Genomic DNA, 14,002 nt, shown 5'->3' with positions numbered 1-14,002 from the left:
TAAATACAAGAATAAATGTGATGGAAATGTAAATAAATGTCTGAAAATAAATGATACCCACCAAATTCCACAACAGATATTCTCTCTCTCTCTCTCTCTCTCTCTCTCTCTCTCTCTCTCTCTCTCTCTCTCTCTCTCTCCCTCTCTTTTTATTGCTTTGAGATAGGGTGCCCATGTGTGTGTAATAGTCCTGGCCATTCTGGAACTTGCTTTGCAGACCAGGTTGGCCTTAAAAGAGATTCACCTGCCTCTGCCTCCCAGGCATGTGCCACTGTGCCAAGTCTCACCACAGATTTCTCTGAGGACTAATTTTTTAAAACATTGGTTTATGAAAACATTTCAAAACATTAAATTAAGTGTTCATTGTTTTGAGTAATTTGGAGACAGACTAAGTTCTGTGCTCTGTACAAATTAAAGGCTTTATGCTTTTCCACAGGTGAAGTTCAATATTCCAATTGTCTTAGCAAAAATTACATACCTCACAATTTAAATAGAACTTATAGTCCTACAGTTTGCAGAATACCTATCTTTCCATCTTCTTCCCTCTTTCCTTTTCTTCCTTAGACTATGTCTATATATTCTTCTATATCCTTGAACTTGCTATTGTAGCTGAGTATGACTTTAACTTTCTCATCTCTTCCTTTGTCTCCCTAATGAGTACTAGGATTAAAGGCATGAGCTACAGTGTCTGGGTTATGTGGTGCTGGAGATAGAACCTAGGTCTTCTTGTGTGCCTGTGCTAAGAAGGCACTGAGTGCCGTCCCCAGCCTCCACAAACTTTTCTAGCAAAAAAAAAAAAAAAAAAAAAAAAAAAAAGACAGACCTGGATGTTCAAAATGTAAAAATTTTTTTGTGTCAAGTTGTAGCAATTGTTCTTGTTCCCCAATAAAGAAAAAGAAAGAAAGAAATGACAGTAACATAGCAAAACTACTCTGAAGTAATTAGTCTAGATTTTGAACAACAGAGATTACACTGTTAGTAAACATTGAAGAACAACCCAAAACACAGCACCCTGAGCAGCAGGAGTGACAGATGACTGAGCAATCATGGAAGCCACGAAAAGTGGGTGTTGGAGCATGCCATTCTATCTCAGCCATAGCTGTCCATCACAGACTGCAACAACTGCCGGCCTCAAACCCATGTCAGTGCGTTCATTCACAGATACTTATTTAAGAGTATTTCCCTCCTCCATCTCAGGAGTGCTCTGGGAATCACAGTAATCCTTAAAAAACTGGAAACACATATGCTCCAGATTTAACTATAGCTCCCATTTAAATGGAATTTGAAGTTCATGTTTAAGCAGTATGTTAAATATAATTTTGCCTGGCAACAGGTAGATTTTATGGAAGACTTGCATTTAATGCTTATGTCTGTCCTATCAGGAAGGATATAATTCTTATTTTATTTATAATTTCTTGGTTATGCAGGAAATGGGAAGTAATGTCAACATCTAATTAGTAAGCAGTTCCAGCTTTGGTTTCTGTAGATGTGTCAAAAATATCCAACTTGATAGGGACTGACACAGTATGCCAACTGATCATATTATAATAAGAGCATACAATGTAAGGGGAAGTTCATCTGGCCTCATCTTGTCTTCCAGTAGTTACACAAAATTCTCTATCCTTTGTTTGTAATAATCCTCCAAGTTCATTGTCTTGTACTGTAGGCACAAGTAAATACCAACTCTAATACTTCACAATACCGTACACTTCTCCAGCATATAGAAGTATACTCAAACCTATATAAACACTTCCAACAGTGCTGTTGGTTAGAAGAAGGTAGAACAGGGTCAAGTTCCCAAATCATCGATGTTGCCATTGTTCTTTGTACCAAGAGTTTCTTCCATGGTCTATGAGGAATTTCATGTAGGGATAAGCTCCATCTCAGCATTGGTTTTAACCATTTCCCAGTAATCCTTGGGTTAGAGTGCCTTAATAGTAACCATAGTCACAAGATCGTGCCCCAAATCACCAGAACTCATTTGTCTGATCTAGCATTAGCACTCTATCTGTTAGAGACTAACATCTCTCTGTCTTTCTTCTCTGCATTTTAAATTAAATCATAAAGTATAAGAAAAAAATTGGTCCAAAACCTTTGAAGTAAATCTTATTAAATTTGGCATATTCTTCTCTAATCACATTTCTTCTGCATCAGCTGATGCTTTCTGTCAAAGTCAATTTCTTAACAGATTGAAATTAAGCATCTCTGGTTGCCATGTAAGAGAAATTTATTCTGAGAGCTCTGGCTTTGCTTTATTGTTTTATGGTCTTTTCATCCTATGCTCTAGGTATATCAGATGACCCAGTTCTGCCAGGTGCTGTATAGCCATCACCTATCGATGATGAGACTCTTCAAGGTGTGTAGTCCACATACCCAACCCATCGTCTCTTTTTTTTACTTTCTTACTTGGCTAGCAATTTCTGCATGCTTAATTTTTAGAGGGAGGATTGTAAAGTGCACAGAGTACCAACAAGGGCAGGGGATGCTCAAATGAGGTGAACACCAGAATAAGCAGAAGAAACTGTTTAAGGTTCAGCATGCATGCAACTTGTGCCACTTGGAAAACTGTAATTGTATTTTGCATTCTAGCAGGTTTTTTTTTCCAATTGTCCTAAACAAATAGCATGAGGTGTGTAGAGAATCTGCTGCAAGTTCAGAGCCTCAGGTACAGATCTACAGTGACAAGGCCTTTAGGCACCTGCTACCCCTAGGAAATAGACTGGGGATTCAAGAAATGGATGAACACTTTCATCCTCTACTAGCTACACAGACTTGTTGCTGGGTGGTTTTTGTTCTTGCATTGTGTAGTTTCTGGGTGAACCAAGGACCTAGCACATATCAGTTATGTACTCTACCACTGTAACTACACCCTTAGTGTAATGATGACTACATGATATTATTTTTGGTTGTTTAGAAGCCCTTTTATTTAATACACAGTGAACTCCACAACAGCAGGACTTCTTATCCATGTAGCTGATTTCTCAGTATTATTCTTATGGTTTCATCATTTATTGTGCTTATCTATCTATCTATCTATCTATCTATCTATCTATCTATCTATCTATGTAGCTACCATCTATCTATGTATCTACATATATGTATCTATCATCTATCTATCCATCCATCTGTGTATGTATATATCTATCCATCCATGTATGTATGTATATAGTATGTATGTATGCATCTATCTATCTATCTATCTATCTATCTATCTATCTATCTATTAGCTATTATCTATCTATCTATCTATCTATCTATCTATCTATCTATGTATCTACATATATGTATCTAGCATCTATCTATCCATCTATCCATGTATGTATATATCTATCTATCCATCCATGTATGTATGTATATAGTACGTATGTATGCATCTGTCTATCTATCTATCTATCTATCTATCTATCTATCTATCTATCTATCTATCTTCTTCCTAACTACCTAACTACTTATCTACCATCTACTTACTTGCATTCATGATTAAGTAAAGCCCAAAACCTTGCTATGAGAGTAAATAGCTTATATGCAGAGTTAGAAAACTATCTCATTGAGTTTCTATAGAGTAAGACAGTGACGAGGAAGCATTTGCTGCAACTGTGAATATATATCCATATAATTTAAAGACTATAGGACTAAAAAAAATCCACTATTGAAAAAATCTGGAAAAGTAGAGAAGTTATTTTATTTGAAAGTAGGTCCAATTATTCTTATATACAGAATATATTACTTTCAAAATCAAATAACCTTTTGAGTTTTTAAAGAATAATGTTAATTAAAGCTCTGACTTCAACATTTTGAACAGGCATTTACCTTTACATACACGCATATATATGTCCAAAGCAGATATACCATACTTGGCAAATGTAATCACAGTAGAAAACTACAGATTTATGGAGTTGGTATGACTTACTTTATGTGTTGCCTATTTTATATTTTAGTGTTATAAACTTCTTAATAAGAATGAAACACATAACTCAGGATAAACAGCCCAGTACCCAAGACAATAAATCGAAGCAACACTTCCAAACATAAGAGAAAGTACAGTTTACCTCTTCCCCAAATCTAGAATTTTATGTGAATGCCCCTTTCAAATCTACAAAGAAAATTTTAGATTAAGGAAAAATATGATTAGTAACTGGGTAGAAGACTTATTTTTTTAACTTGTTCGATAGTACTTTTCAGATTTTTTGACTTCTATCCATAAAAAGAAATGCATTTATATTGTGATCTAACACACACACACACACACACACACACACACACACACACACATATACACTGGGGGAGGAGAGAGAGACAGAGACAGTGAGAGAAACAGAGAGAGGGAGAAGGAAGGGGAGAGCGAGAGGGAGGGAGGAAGGAAGGGAAAGACAAACAGAGAGAGAGAGACAGAGAGATAGAGATAGAGATGCACACACACATTAGTAAGACAAAGTGACAGAATGAATATACATATCTAGTCCTATTCCCTCTGAGGACTCACAAAGACACAGTGATGAGATAATTTAGAAAGATAATTTTTTACTATAAAAAGAGAGAATTTGAGAAAAGGCAGCAAAAACATAACTTTGGAGGTGGGAAGCAGATGGGCAAGTTAGGTAACTAAGTAGCTGACACCAGAAAGAAAACTCTGGATCAGCCAGCAAGGGGATAAATGGAGGGGCCCAGATTTACACATCAGAGAACTCAAGGCTGTCAGGACTTGGCAGCATTGGGCTCTTCTAGATGCAAGAACAAATGGGAACTTGTTAAGATGAGAAAGAGTGAATATAATCTGCACTACACTTGGCTTCACAGTCCTCTTACTCTGTGCTCGCCCGTGGATATGATCAGCTGTTTTAAGTTTCTACTTTGATTTCACTGCAATGATGACTGGACTTTAATCTGGACCCTGAGCTGAAATAACTCCCTGTCTACCTTACATTTCATGAGTCAGAAGATTTTAAACATAGCAGAAACTGAAACACCATTGTAGCGATGACAGCACACTACCCATTGTGTAGGGGCGTGGATAAGTAAGTGCTCTCTGGCAAAAATAAGCTAAAGATACTAATATAAAGAATATGCTAAATTGTGATACGTTAACAATGATTATAATTTGTACTAGAAGCATGGGAGTGTGTCAAGAAGGGAACAAAGAGCAAAACCAGCTAAATTGTCATTGGCAAGAGGAAAATAGAATGCTCAGACTGATTGGGAAAACAGAGATATATAAATGTCATAAGAATCCTGTGGGTAAGGTAGGAGAGGTAAGAAAGAACTCCATCATATTTTCTTATAAAGGGCTCATATTATTGCACTTTTTTCTTTATCTTACTGTTTTATTTTACTTATTTTTAAAAATTTGGGAGACAACACTGTGTTGATTCATTGCTCACAACATAGTATTTTGGTGATGTATCCACACTGTTGGGTGGTTAAGTTTGGCTAACTAGCAGATTATTAGACCACTGGGGATAGCCCTGTAGCCAGGAGTGGCCACTCCTTTCATCCTATCTGTTCCTAAGCTGACAATCTCCTACTATGGGATGGTCCTAACCTAGGATAGTACAATTATTGCCTGCATCTTATCTAGGACCTTCACTAATCTAAGCTTGGAGACCCTTCCCCTGTAAGTTGAGAGGTCCATTTTCCTCTAAAGTCGGAACATGTAAGAATTTCCTTTGTTCTGCAGGTTACTGTTGGCTCTCCTACTCCATCTTCTCTCGTGTGTCACTAAAGGACCAGATTACTTAAAACCTATCTCAGAATATCTCACTACAAAACCTGGAAGAAGTAAAATATTGTAATGTTCAAGTTTCCCATGGCTGGATACTTAGGCTGTTTTGATAATTGGCTATTTTGAATAATGTTGCAATAAATAGAGGAATCAAGTAACTTCCCATATACTGACTTCATTTCCCAGTCTTCTATTTTTAGTTAGAAGTATTTATTTATTTATTTATTTATTCATCAATCGATTGCTTGATTGATTGTGTTAGAATGGTTGCCCACTTGTGTGCGTGTGTACCACCTGTATGTCTGGTACCTGTGCAAAAGTGCATTAGATGCTCTCAAACTAGACTAATAGATGGCCTGGAGCTGCCACATGGATGCTGCAAACTGGACCTGGGTCTCTGTAAGAACAGAGCGCTCCTAACTGCTGAGCCATCTCCTCATCCTCTATTTTTTAATTTTTAAAGTAACTTTCATACTGTTTTCCATAGTGGCTGTGATAATTTATGTTCCCACCACAGCACTGTTTGCTTTTCTTTACTTTCTCATTGATACTTGCTATCTTTTGTCCTTTTGATAACAGCTATGCTGACTGGAGAGAGGTGCTATTTGACAGAGGCTCTGATTTGCATTTCATTGATTAGTAGTGATGCTATTTCTTATTGTGTTTGTTCTCAGGCTGGCTAATTAGCAACATTCAGAATTACTAATTTACACTAATGAGTGTAAGTACTAATTTACACGAATCTATTATGTCAGATGCTGCTGCATTTGAGCACTTTCTTTTAAAGATCAAAGATGCCATTGGTGAATAATTCATGCACCCTCAGCACTTTAAATTATGTTAATTATGATATGAGTTTCTCTAAGATTCTCTATTAAAGATTGTCAATTAACTTTACTGGCTAGCAGAAATGCTGGCAAAATTTCATGGAATAGTTCTTGACACTTAATTAAAGGAGTCTTTTTTTGCTTTGAGTGATGATATGAAGCACTAGAGAGTTTTCAAAAACAATTAATATAGTCTGTGTTGCTAAACCTGCTGATCACAGCATGAGAATAAGTTAGCCACTGCCAAAAAGAGAAAAGGGAAAAACAGAAAAAGTATTTCTCTTTAAAATTGTACTGTATTTTTTTATTTATGCTTTTTACACATCTTTAAAAATGATTTCAGGGGCTGGAGAGATGGCTAAACAGTTAAAAATTAAGAGTGCTTGTTGTTCTTCCAAAGGACCAGAGTTTGGGTTCCTTCATACACACTGGGTGGCTTAACCTACCTGTAACTCTAGCTTCAGGGCATGCAATGTCCTTTTGTAGCCTCTTCAGGTACTAACTGCATGTGCATGTATACACAAACAAATATAATTTTTTTTAAAAAAGCAAAAACTATTGAAATTTAAACCAAGGCAGGAGTTCCATTAATAAGTCAAACCTCTTCTGGTTCCTATCTACTGTACCCATCGGCACTCAGTGACCCAGTAATGACAGTTTTAATAATACAGCCTTTGTCTCGGAGGTATATTGCATTTGTCTGTGGTCCCCAAAGACAGTTTTTAATCAATAGGTTCAGTTAATTGGATCCTAAAGTAATACTTAAATCAGTTACTTGTTCATAATCTGTTGACTATTCACTCATTTAAACTAAATATTTTCTTTCTGATTATATTTACTGAGTTATTATTTTTGAGACATCTCATGTAGCTTAGGCTCAGCTTGAACTCCATATGTATAAAAGGATGATCTTGAACTTTTGATTCTCCTGCCTCTACCTCTTGAGTGCTAAGGGTACAGGCACGCAACACCACACTTATGTGTGGTGCAATACTGGGGAATTGAACCTATGGCTTATGCCTGCTAGGCAAGTGTTCTACCAACTGAGCTGCATCCTCAGCCTCCAAATAAATATTTCTAAGTAGTCATTATGTGCTATGCATAGGGCTCTCTTGCAGAGCAATTATCTATGTCATTTTTAATAAAGCCAATGGTTCCTGAGATGTAGTCATGGCATGTGATATAATAAGGACAATGCCATTCTTTCTGTCTTTCTATTAATTATTCAGTGTGGGGACCTTAAACCTTCCACTTCCCCTGACAGGAACTTCATCAAGTACTAGAAGAAGGAAAAAAGGAAGACATTCAAATTAATAATACTAAAACTTCAATTCTTCAACATCAATGCAGAAATTGGTAGCAGGCAATTATTAAATAATGACTATTCAATTTTTGAGGACCTATACTGTGCTTGGCATTGATAAATAATTTTTCATATATTTTATTAGTATTCATAAGACCCTGTTAAACTTGTATGATACCTGGATCCTTGGAGCAAGAAAGAAAGATGGGGAGGAGAGAAGGGGAAAGAGGGAGGAGGGGAAGGAAAAGGGAGGGAAGGAGGGAGAGTATATAAACACAGAATGAGTTTGTCAAGTGTCTCATCTTATTTAATCTAGTTGTGGTGCTAGGATTAAATGATCCTAGTCACTGTATGAAATTAATTAAATTTTCATAAAAACATTCTCAGAACCCACATTCACCATCCTCTTCTCTATAAGTATTTTCAATTAAAAGCAAATAAATAAATAAATAAATAAATAAATAAATCTTATAGCTCCTGAAATTTTTTTTGTTCACACATACAAAAATCATTTTTCATGGATTTATTTTTTTAGTCTCCTAGCAGTTAAGCAAGGTATTTGTAACAAAAGCATGGTGGATTTCTAGAGTAGAAAGACTGCGTCCAATAGAGCAAATACAATCCCGGCCAAGTCAAGTGACAAACTACATTCAGATCTCAGGAACAGTCACTCCTCCACAGTGGATAGCATTGACTCAGGAATCCCCCTCACAGGGACACATAACCAAACAATGTCACATTAGGAGAGGCATTACCTTTTATATGTAAGCATTCTGGAATGGGTCTGAATTAAAGGTGAGATGACTTAGAAGACCTTATTCTATCCTATCTCTAAAGGGATGTGATTTGTTTCCTTTGAACCATATTTAGTGATTCTCAACCTTAAGAAAAGACGTTGGGCTTTATAATGGTCGAGCAAACTACAGATTGCACGTCTATAGTATTCTGTCATATCAAATACAGTGACAAACTCTAAACATGGACATACACACAGTGATCACTTGAACATAATTTTCTTCTTAAGAACTTTTTGCAGCCACGTGACCCAGCCCACCTAGTGGAAGGGGAGAGAGCTTAGTGGATCAGAGGTGAGTAATCTCAGTTGAGGCTTCTTCTCAGCCTCCAGCCAACCCAGCAGCAGGATCAGGCTATGAATCCAAGATCCAAAGAACTGCTTAACAGAATCTCCAGCTAAATAAATAGCTGTTGTTTTCAATCACTAATCTGAGAGAGGTTGCTTAGGCAAGATAGACCATGGGTGCAGAAGTAAGGAGATAGCCACTCAGGACACTTTTCAACCCAAACGGAAGTTTGAAATAATCATGGCCATGGGAAGTTATCAAGTCCAGCAGAGTGGTGTGGCATACCAGTTGCTATTGGTCTGGATTAATAAAAGACGTAACTTTCTCACGAGTGGGGTTTTAAAGGTTTTGGGTGCAAATGGTGATTTGTAACTGGTGATTTAATGACCTTCTGAGGCCTAGTAATCTTTGCAGTATATGAATAGTGATTAGGCACAGTATATGCAATGGAGGAGAGCTGCTCCGGAGGGAAGAAAGATTTGGAAAGGCTGGGTGTTGAAAGTAAAATAAAGGGAATTTGGGGCAATGTAAGAAAGTACCAGGCTGCTGTAGACCACATAACGCAGGGACCAAGTAGCTTGTCTTCTTCTTTCTCTGCCAGCCGTTCTTTGCAGATAAAGGATCCTAGCCTCTATCTAACCTTTTTTTTTTTTTTCTTCCTTACCAAGCAGAATACACCATGAACACTATTAAATATAATTTTAAAATTGTGTCATATTGGTTTCTTTTTGTGCAGCGGGCGACTAAGTGTGCCTTTGAAGAAAATAATTGCGATATATAGATGAAAAAAAAAAGAAGAAAAAAACCTCCATGAGCCAAAAAGTACTTCTTCTAAATACGGGCTAAATTCTATGATTTGGGTAATGGTTAAGTTTGAGCTTATTTTGTGCAAATTTCAGGGGTAGCACGGGTCATTTTAAAAAATGAAGATATCTTAGAGTGAAGAAGATGCCTTTGTTCATCCCTGTGCAAATCAGTACTATAACGGAAGGGGGGCAGCAGTAAAACTTTCAAATGTCACCTCTTTTCACGGCCCCTCACTCTGAAATCCAGGAAAAGGCTAGCCCCGAGCAGCACCTCTCAAATACCTTTCTTGGATTGGGATCTCCCAAGTGAGGGCTTATTTATATTTTGTGTCGACCCACTACGTGCACACATATAAACTTGGCAGTGATACATGGGGTCACTTCAGATAATTCTCAGAACATGAAGAACCATCTCCTGCCCTGGAGGAAAGTTGAAAACACTGTGACTGGTGAGAGGCAGGGGTTGGGGGTTGGGGAAGGAAGTGTTAAAAGGAACATGGAGCCCAGGTAATGGTAATTTATCTCTAGCATCCTTTAGCCAATCCTTCCTTCCCTCCTCTGTTCCTCGGTATGGCTAATGGGCAAGGATGTTACTTCCCATCAGGACAGCAGAGCAGGTTTTAGAAGCTTAGGCTTAGAATGTTTCTTAAAGGATGTCTGATTGATCTCCTTTAGGGTCCAGAAGTACCCTGCTGCCGACCTTCCAAGTTTGGCTTGAATGTGTCCAATTGTGGAAGCCACTCTATTGATATAGGGTTAGGCTTTTATTATATTGAACTAAAAACTGTATTTCTTATCTCTTGGCTCTGATTCTGCTCTTTGAAGTGACCAAGAATATTTCTGACCCCTAGTGATAGGCTTGAAAAGGGGTTATGCATTGTACAAAAATGTATGCTAGCCTGCACGTCAGAAACATCGGTTGGCAAATGACAACCTGATTTACTTTCCACATTTTATTTTTTTATTGTTTGTTCCACTAATAGTATGATAAAGTTTTTGATAATATGACTTCTGAAAGGTTGTGTTGAATAGAATATAATTATGTAGCTACATGACCAAGTTGTAATTTAATACACACACACACACACACACACACACACACACACACACGGAAGGGTACCTATCACCTAAGGTTAGTTATAAAACACTGACTGGCATATTCTTGTGGATAGACACTCAGCCTATGGAGTGGACAATGTGTCACACAGAATCTCTTATATTTTCAGCCTTGAAATGACAGCATCTCTTGCCAGGTACTAGACTGCAACCTCATTAGAGTGTGAGCAACAGCAGCAGCTAAGATGATCTTGGGTTACCGATCATAGAAAATGCGACCCTTATGAGTGTGCATGTCTTAAAGCACTACGTTAAGAATTTGCTGCATTCTGACTCATTCTGAAGTCCTACTAGACTTACTGCAGAGTGTGCAGGCACATTTTGCAGGCTATTCAAAATATATAGCTCTTGTTTTTTATTTGTACTTAAAACCTGGGTCTATAAAACTCGAAAGTGAGGTTTAAGGTTATAGCCAGAGGTCATCTGGTAGCTTAGGGACTTCTGGAAGGAAGACTGTAGGATCCACAACTAGTGCAAGAAGGGAACTATATTTCCTGCTAATAAGAACAATTTCCTTTATCATGGTAAGGAAACAACAAACACAGAGGCAGAATCTACCGATGTTTGACAGAAATCATGTTTGGTAATATACAGAGAGCTTGGGCTAGGTTAGAAATTCAGGTAGAACTTCCATTTAGTTAAAGTAGAGAAACATTTCTGCTGTAGAAATGGGTGCTTCATAAAAATGAATTTAAAAAAATGGTGGGCTCAAGGCCGATGCATATTTATGTTCCCAAGACAATGGTGTCAAAAGACTAAATTCAATGGGGTCTAAAAAACACCAGACAAAGAGCTGCAGGCAGCCAAGAAATACTGAGAGCAAGAGAAGGAGTGTACTCCAGGGAAGTGCCCACAGATTGGTTCTCTAATACCAAGTGGTCAACCCTGAAATCATACACATACAAGTAAAACTTTATATGGCTTGAGAAGACTGTGTTCATATGTACATTCTTAAATATATATTATATATATATGTGTGTATGTGTGTACACATATTCCTAAGCATATAAATATATATAAATATATAAACAATTAAAGAAATGGAGGCCAAACATTTGAGAGAACAGAAGAATGCTTGGGAAGGGTTGGAGGAAGAAAATGGAAGGGACACAATGATGTTATTATATTTTAATTATAAAAAAGGTGGAGTCTTTGGGAGGTGAATAGATCTTCAGGGCACAGTTCTCAAGAGTGTAATTAAGGTTCTTATCAAACAGACCTAAGAGGTTGCTTGTCCTTCCTTCATGGGGAAGTCGGATCTTATCACCATGGCAACATGATGAATTTAGTCATTTAGCCTCCAGAACAGTGAGAAATAAATATTTACTACCTATAAGCTGTCTAGTTCCTTGCATGATGGTGATAGCATCAAACTTTGTAAGATACAACCCTTCTCAGGAATACAATGCTGTTACATGGAGTCGGTAGCCAGAGACACTGGACCAGATCATGGGAGGCAAAAGCAGTGTAGGAGACACAGAAGAATAGGGAGTGTGCATGAATATAAAGAACGCAGGCAAGAGAAAAAAAAAAAAAAAGACACCTAAGGAACAAAACTGAAACAATGTATCCAGGAAGTAGTTTTGACTAATAACAGTGGAGGAATGAAAGGGCCTCTTAGAAACCTGACTATTCTTTGTAGATGTCTTAGTTGTTAGAATAACAGTTAAGCCGAATAGGAAATAGGTATGTGGAGTATAAATTTTCAGACTTATAGATTTGCTCACTCTAAACCAAATCCTTTTGTTCGGGTTATTAATGCAAACCGTCAGCTTTTGTTACAGAGTTTACAGTCATGTGTAAAATTCTCAGTCAGAATCACAAGCTAGACATGTGTAACAACTAACTATGTAGAAGTCCTACTAGAAGGTTTCCATAAAAATAATTATTTCGGGGCTGGGTATGGTGGTCTATGCTGTTAATCAGAGAGGCAGGCAGATCTTTGTGAGTTCAGAGCCAGCCTGATGTACATAATGAGTTCCAGGGCAGTCAGAGTTACATATTAACAGATGTTTTAAGAGAGCAAGAAATAATTTTATCTCAATGCAGAGCTCTAATCAGTTAGTTTCATAGTGCCAAGCAATGCCATCTGCAGTAGAATATTATAGTGAAGGTCAGCATGAAGTTGGGTTCTCACCGTGGGAAGTCATGAAAAAAACGTAACCTGTAGTGCAGTTGTTGGCATTTTGTGGAAACACCAAAATGTCAGTGGGGGAGTCCGAGAAAAGCAAGGAAAAGAAGGCGCTACTGAGGAACTAGTGTAAAAAGCAGAGTGACCTTGAAGCCCACGGGCATGCAGTAGTCACAGGTAAAATGATGAGACTGTGTGATTTCTACTACTTGGAAGAAAATTTCCCCCTAGCTATGTAGGGGATGAGGATGTAATAACTGTTACACTCATGCGTCAAAAAGGCTTCCTTTCTTCAATTCTCAGTGATTTCAAACCAGTATTTCCCAGAAGGCTTTCAGTTGACTGGTGAGTCCTGGACCCTGATGGAGGTTAAAGAAGAGATGAAGAGAATAAACTCCCTTCAGTGGGATTGGAGGGTTTTGGCACTTTGCATTGGGTATTTGTACTGCTGTGTTTGGGTTTTTTATCGCACAGTCCTGTGCACGCTAGATAAGTGCTCACAACCGAGATAAACCTCTGACCTTTTGGTTATTCCTTTAGGTACAATCCAGCTAATCATAATCGGCAATGACAAACATAAGAATTACTAAGGGAAGTAGCTTGAGGAGTGGGGTGCTCCAGGGTTGCTTATGGGGTACAGAAGTCAGCCGAGTCACTTTCCCAGTGGTGGTGGAGATGGTAAGCATACACTGGCTATATATGAGGAGGGTGCACAGTTGACCTTCTTCCTATTTATTTAACTAATTTTTGCTATTTTGAGATAGGACCTTGCTATGTATCTCATGCTGGTTTCTGTTATCTTCCTGAATCTTGGTCTACAGTACACAGGTTACAAGCATGCACTCATGTCTCTCCTCTAACTTTGTCCTTCATCCACTTTGTCCCTTTCAAGTTCAAGGAGTTAGGATAGTGTTTTTTGTCTCATAGAAAGCCCCTAACACTGGCTGCTCAGAAAAGCCATCTTTACCTTGTTCCTGGGTCTTGCTCCGCGCTCACTGCAGCCACCTTAGCCACCCAC

The 14,002-nt window shown here is 37.9% G+C and overlaps 1 protein-coding gene across 3 annotated transcripts in view; it reads right to left on the bottom strand.

Annotated features, from left to right (window-relative positions):
* Kcnq5 (potassium voltage-gated channel subfamily Q member 5) overlaps positions 1-14,002 on the bottom strand; it is a 539,505-nt gene that overhangs the window by 32,771 nt on the left and 492,732 nt on the right. The gene's annotated exons all lie outside the window — the stretch shown is intronic.

This window comes from Arvicanthis niloticus, chromosome 17, assembly GCF_011762505.2.
Source record: "Arvicanthis niloticus isolate mArvNil1 chromosome 17, mArvNil1.pat.X, whole genome shotgun sequence".
NCBI lineage: Eukaryota > Metazoa > Chordata > Mammalia > Rodentia > Muridae > Arvicanthis > Arvicanthis niloticus.
This window is presented reverse-complemented; position numbering and strand designations above follow the sequence as displayed.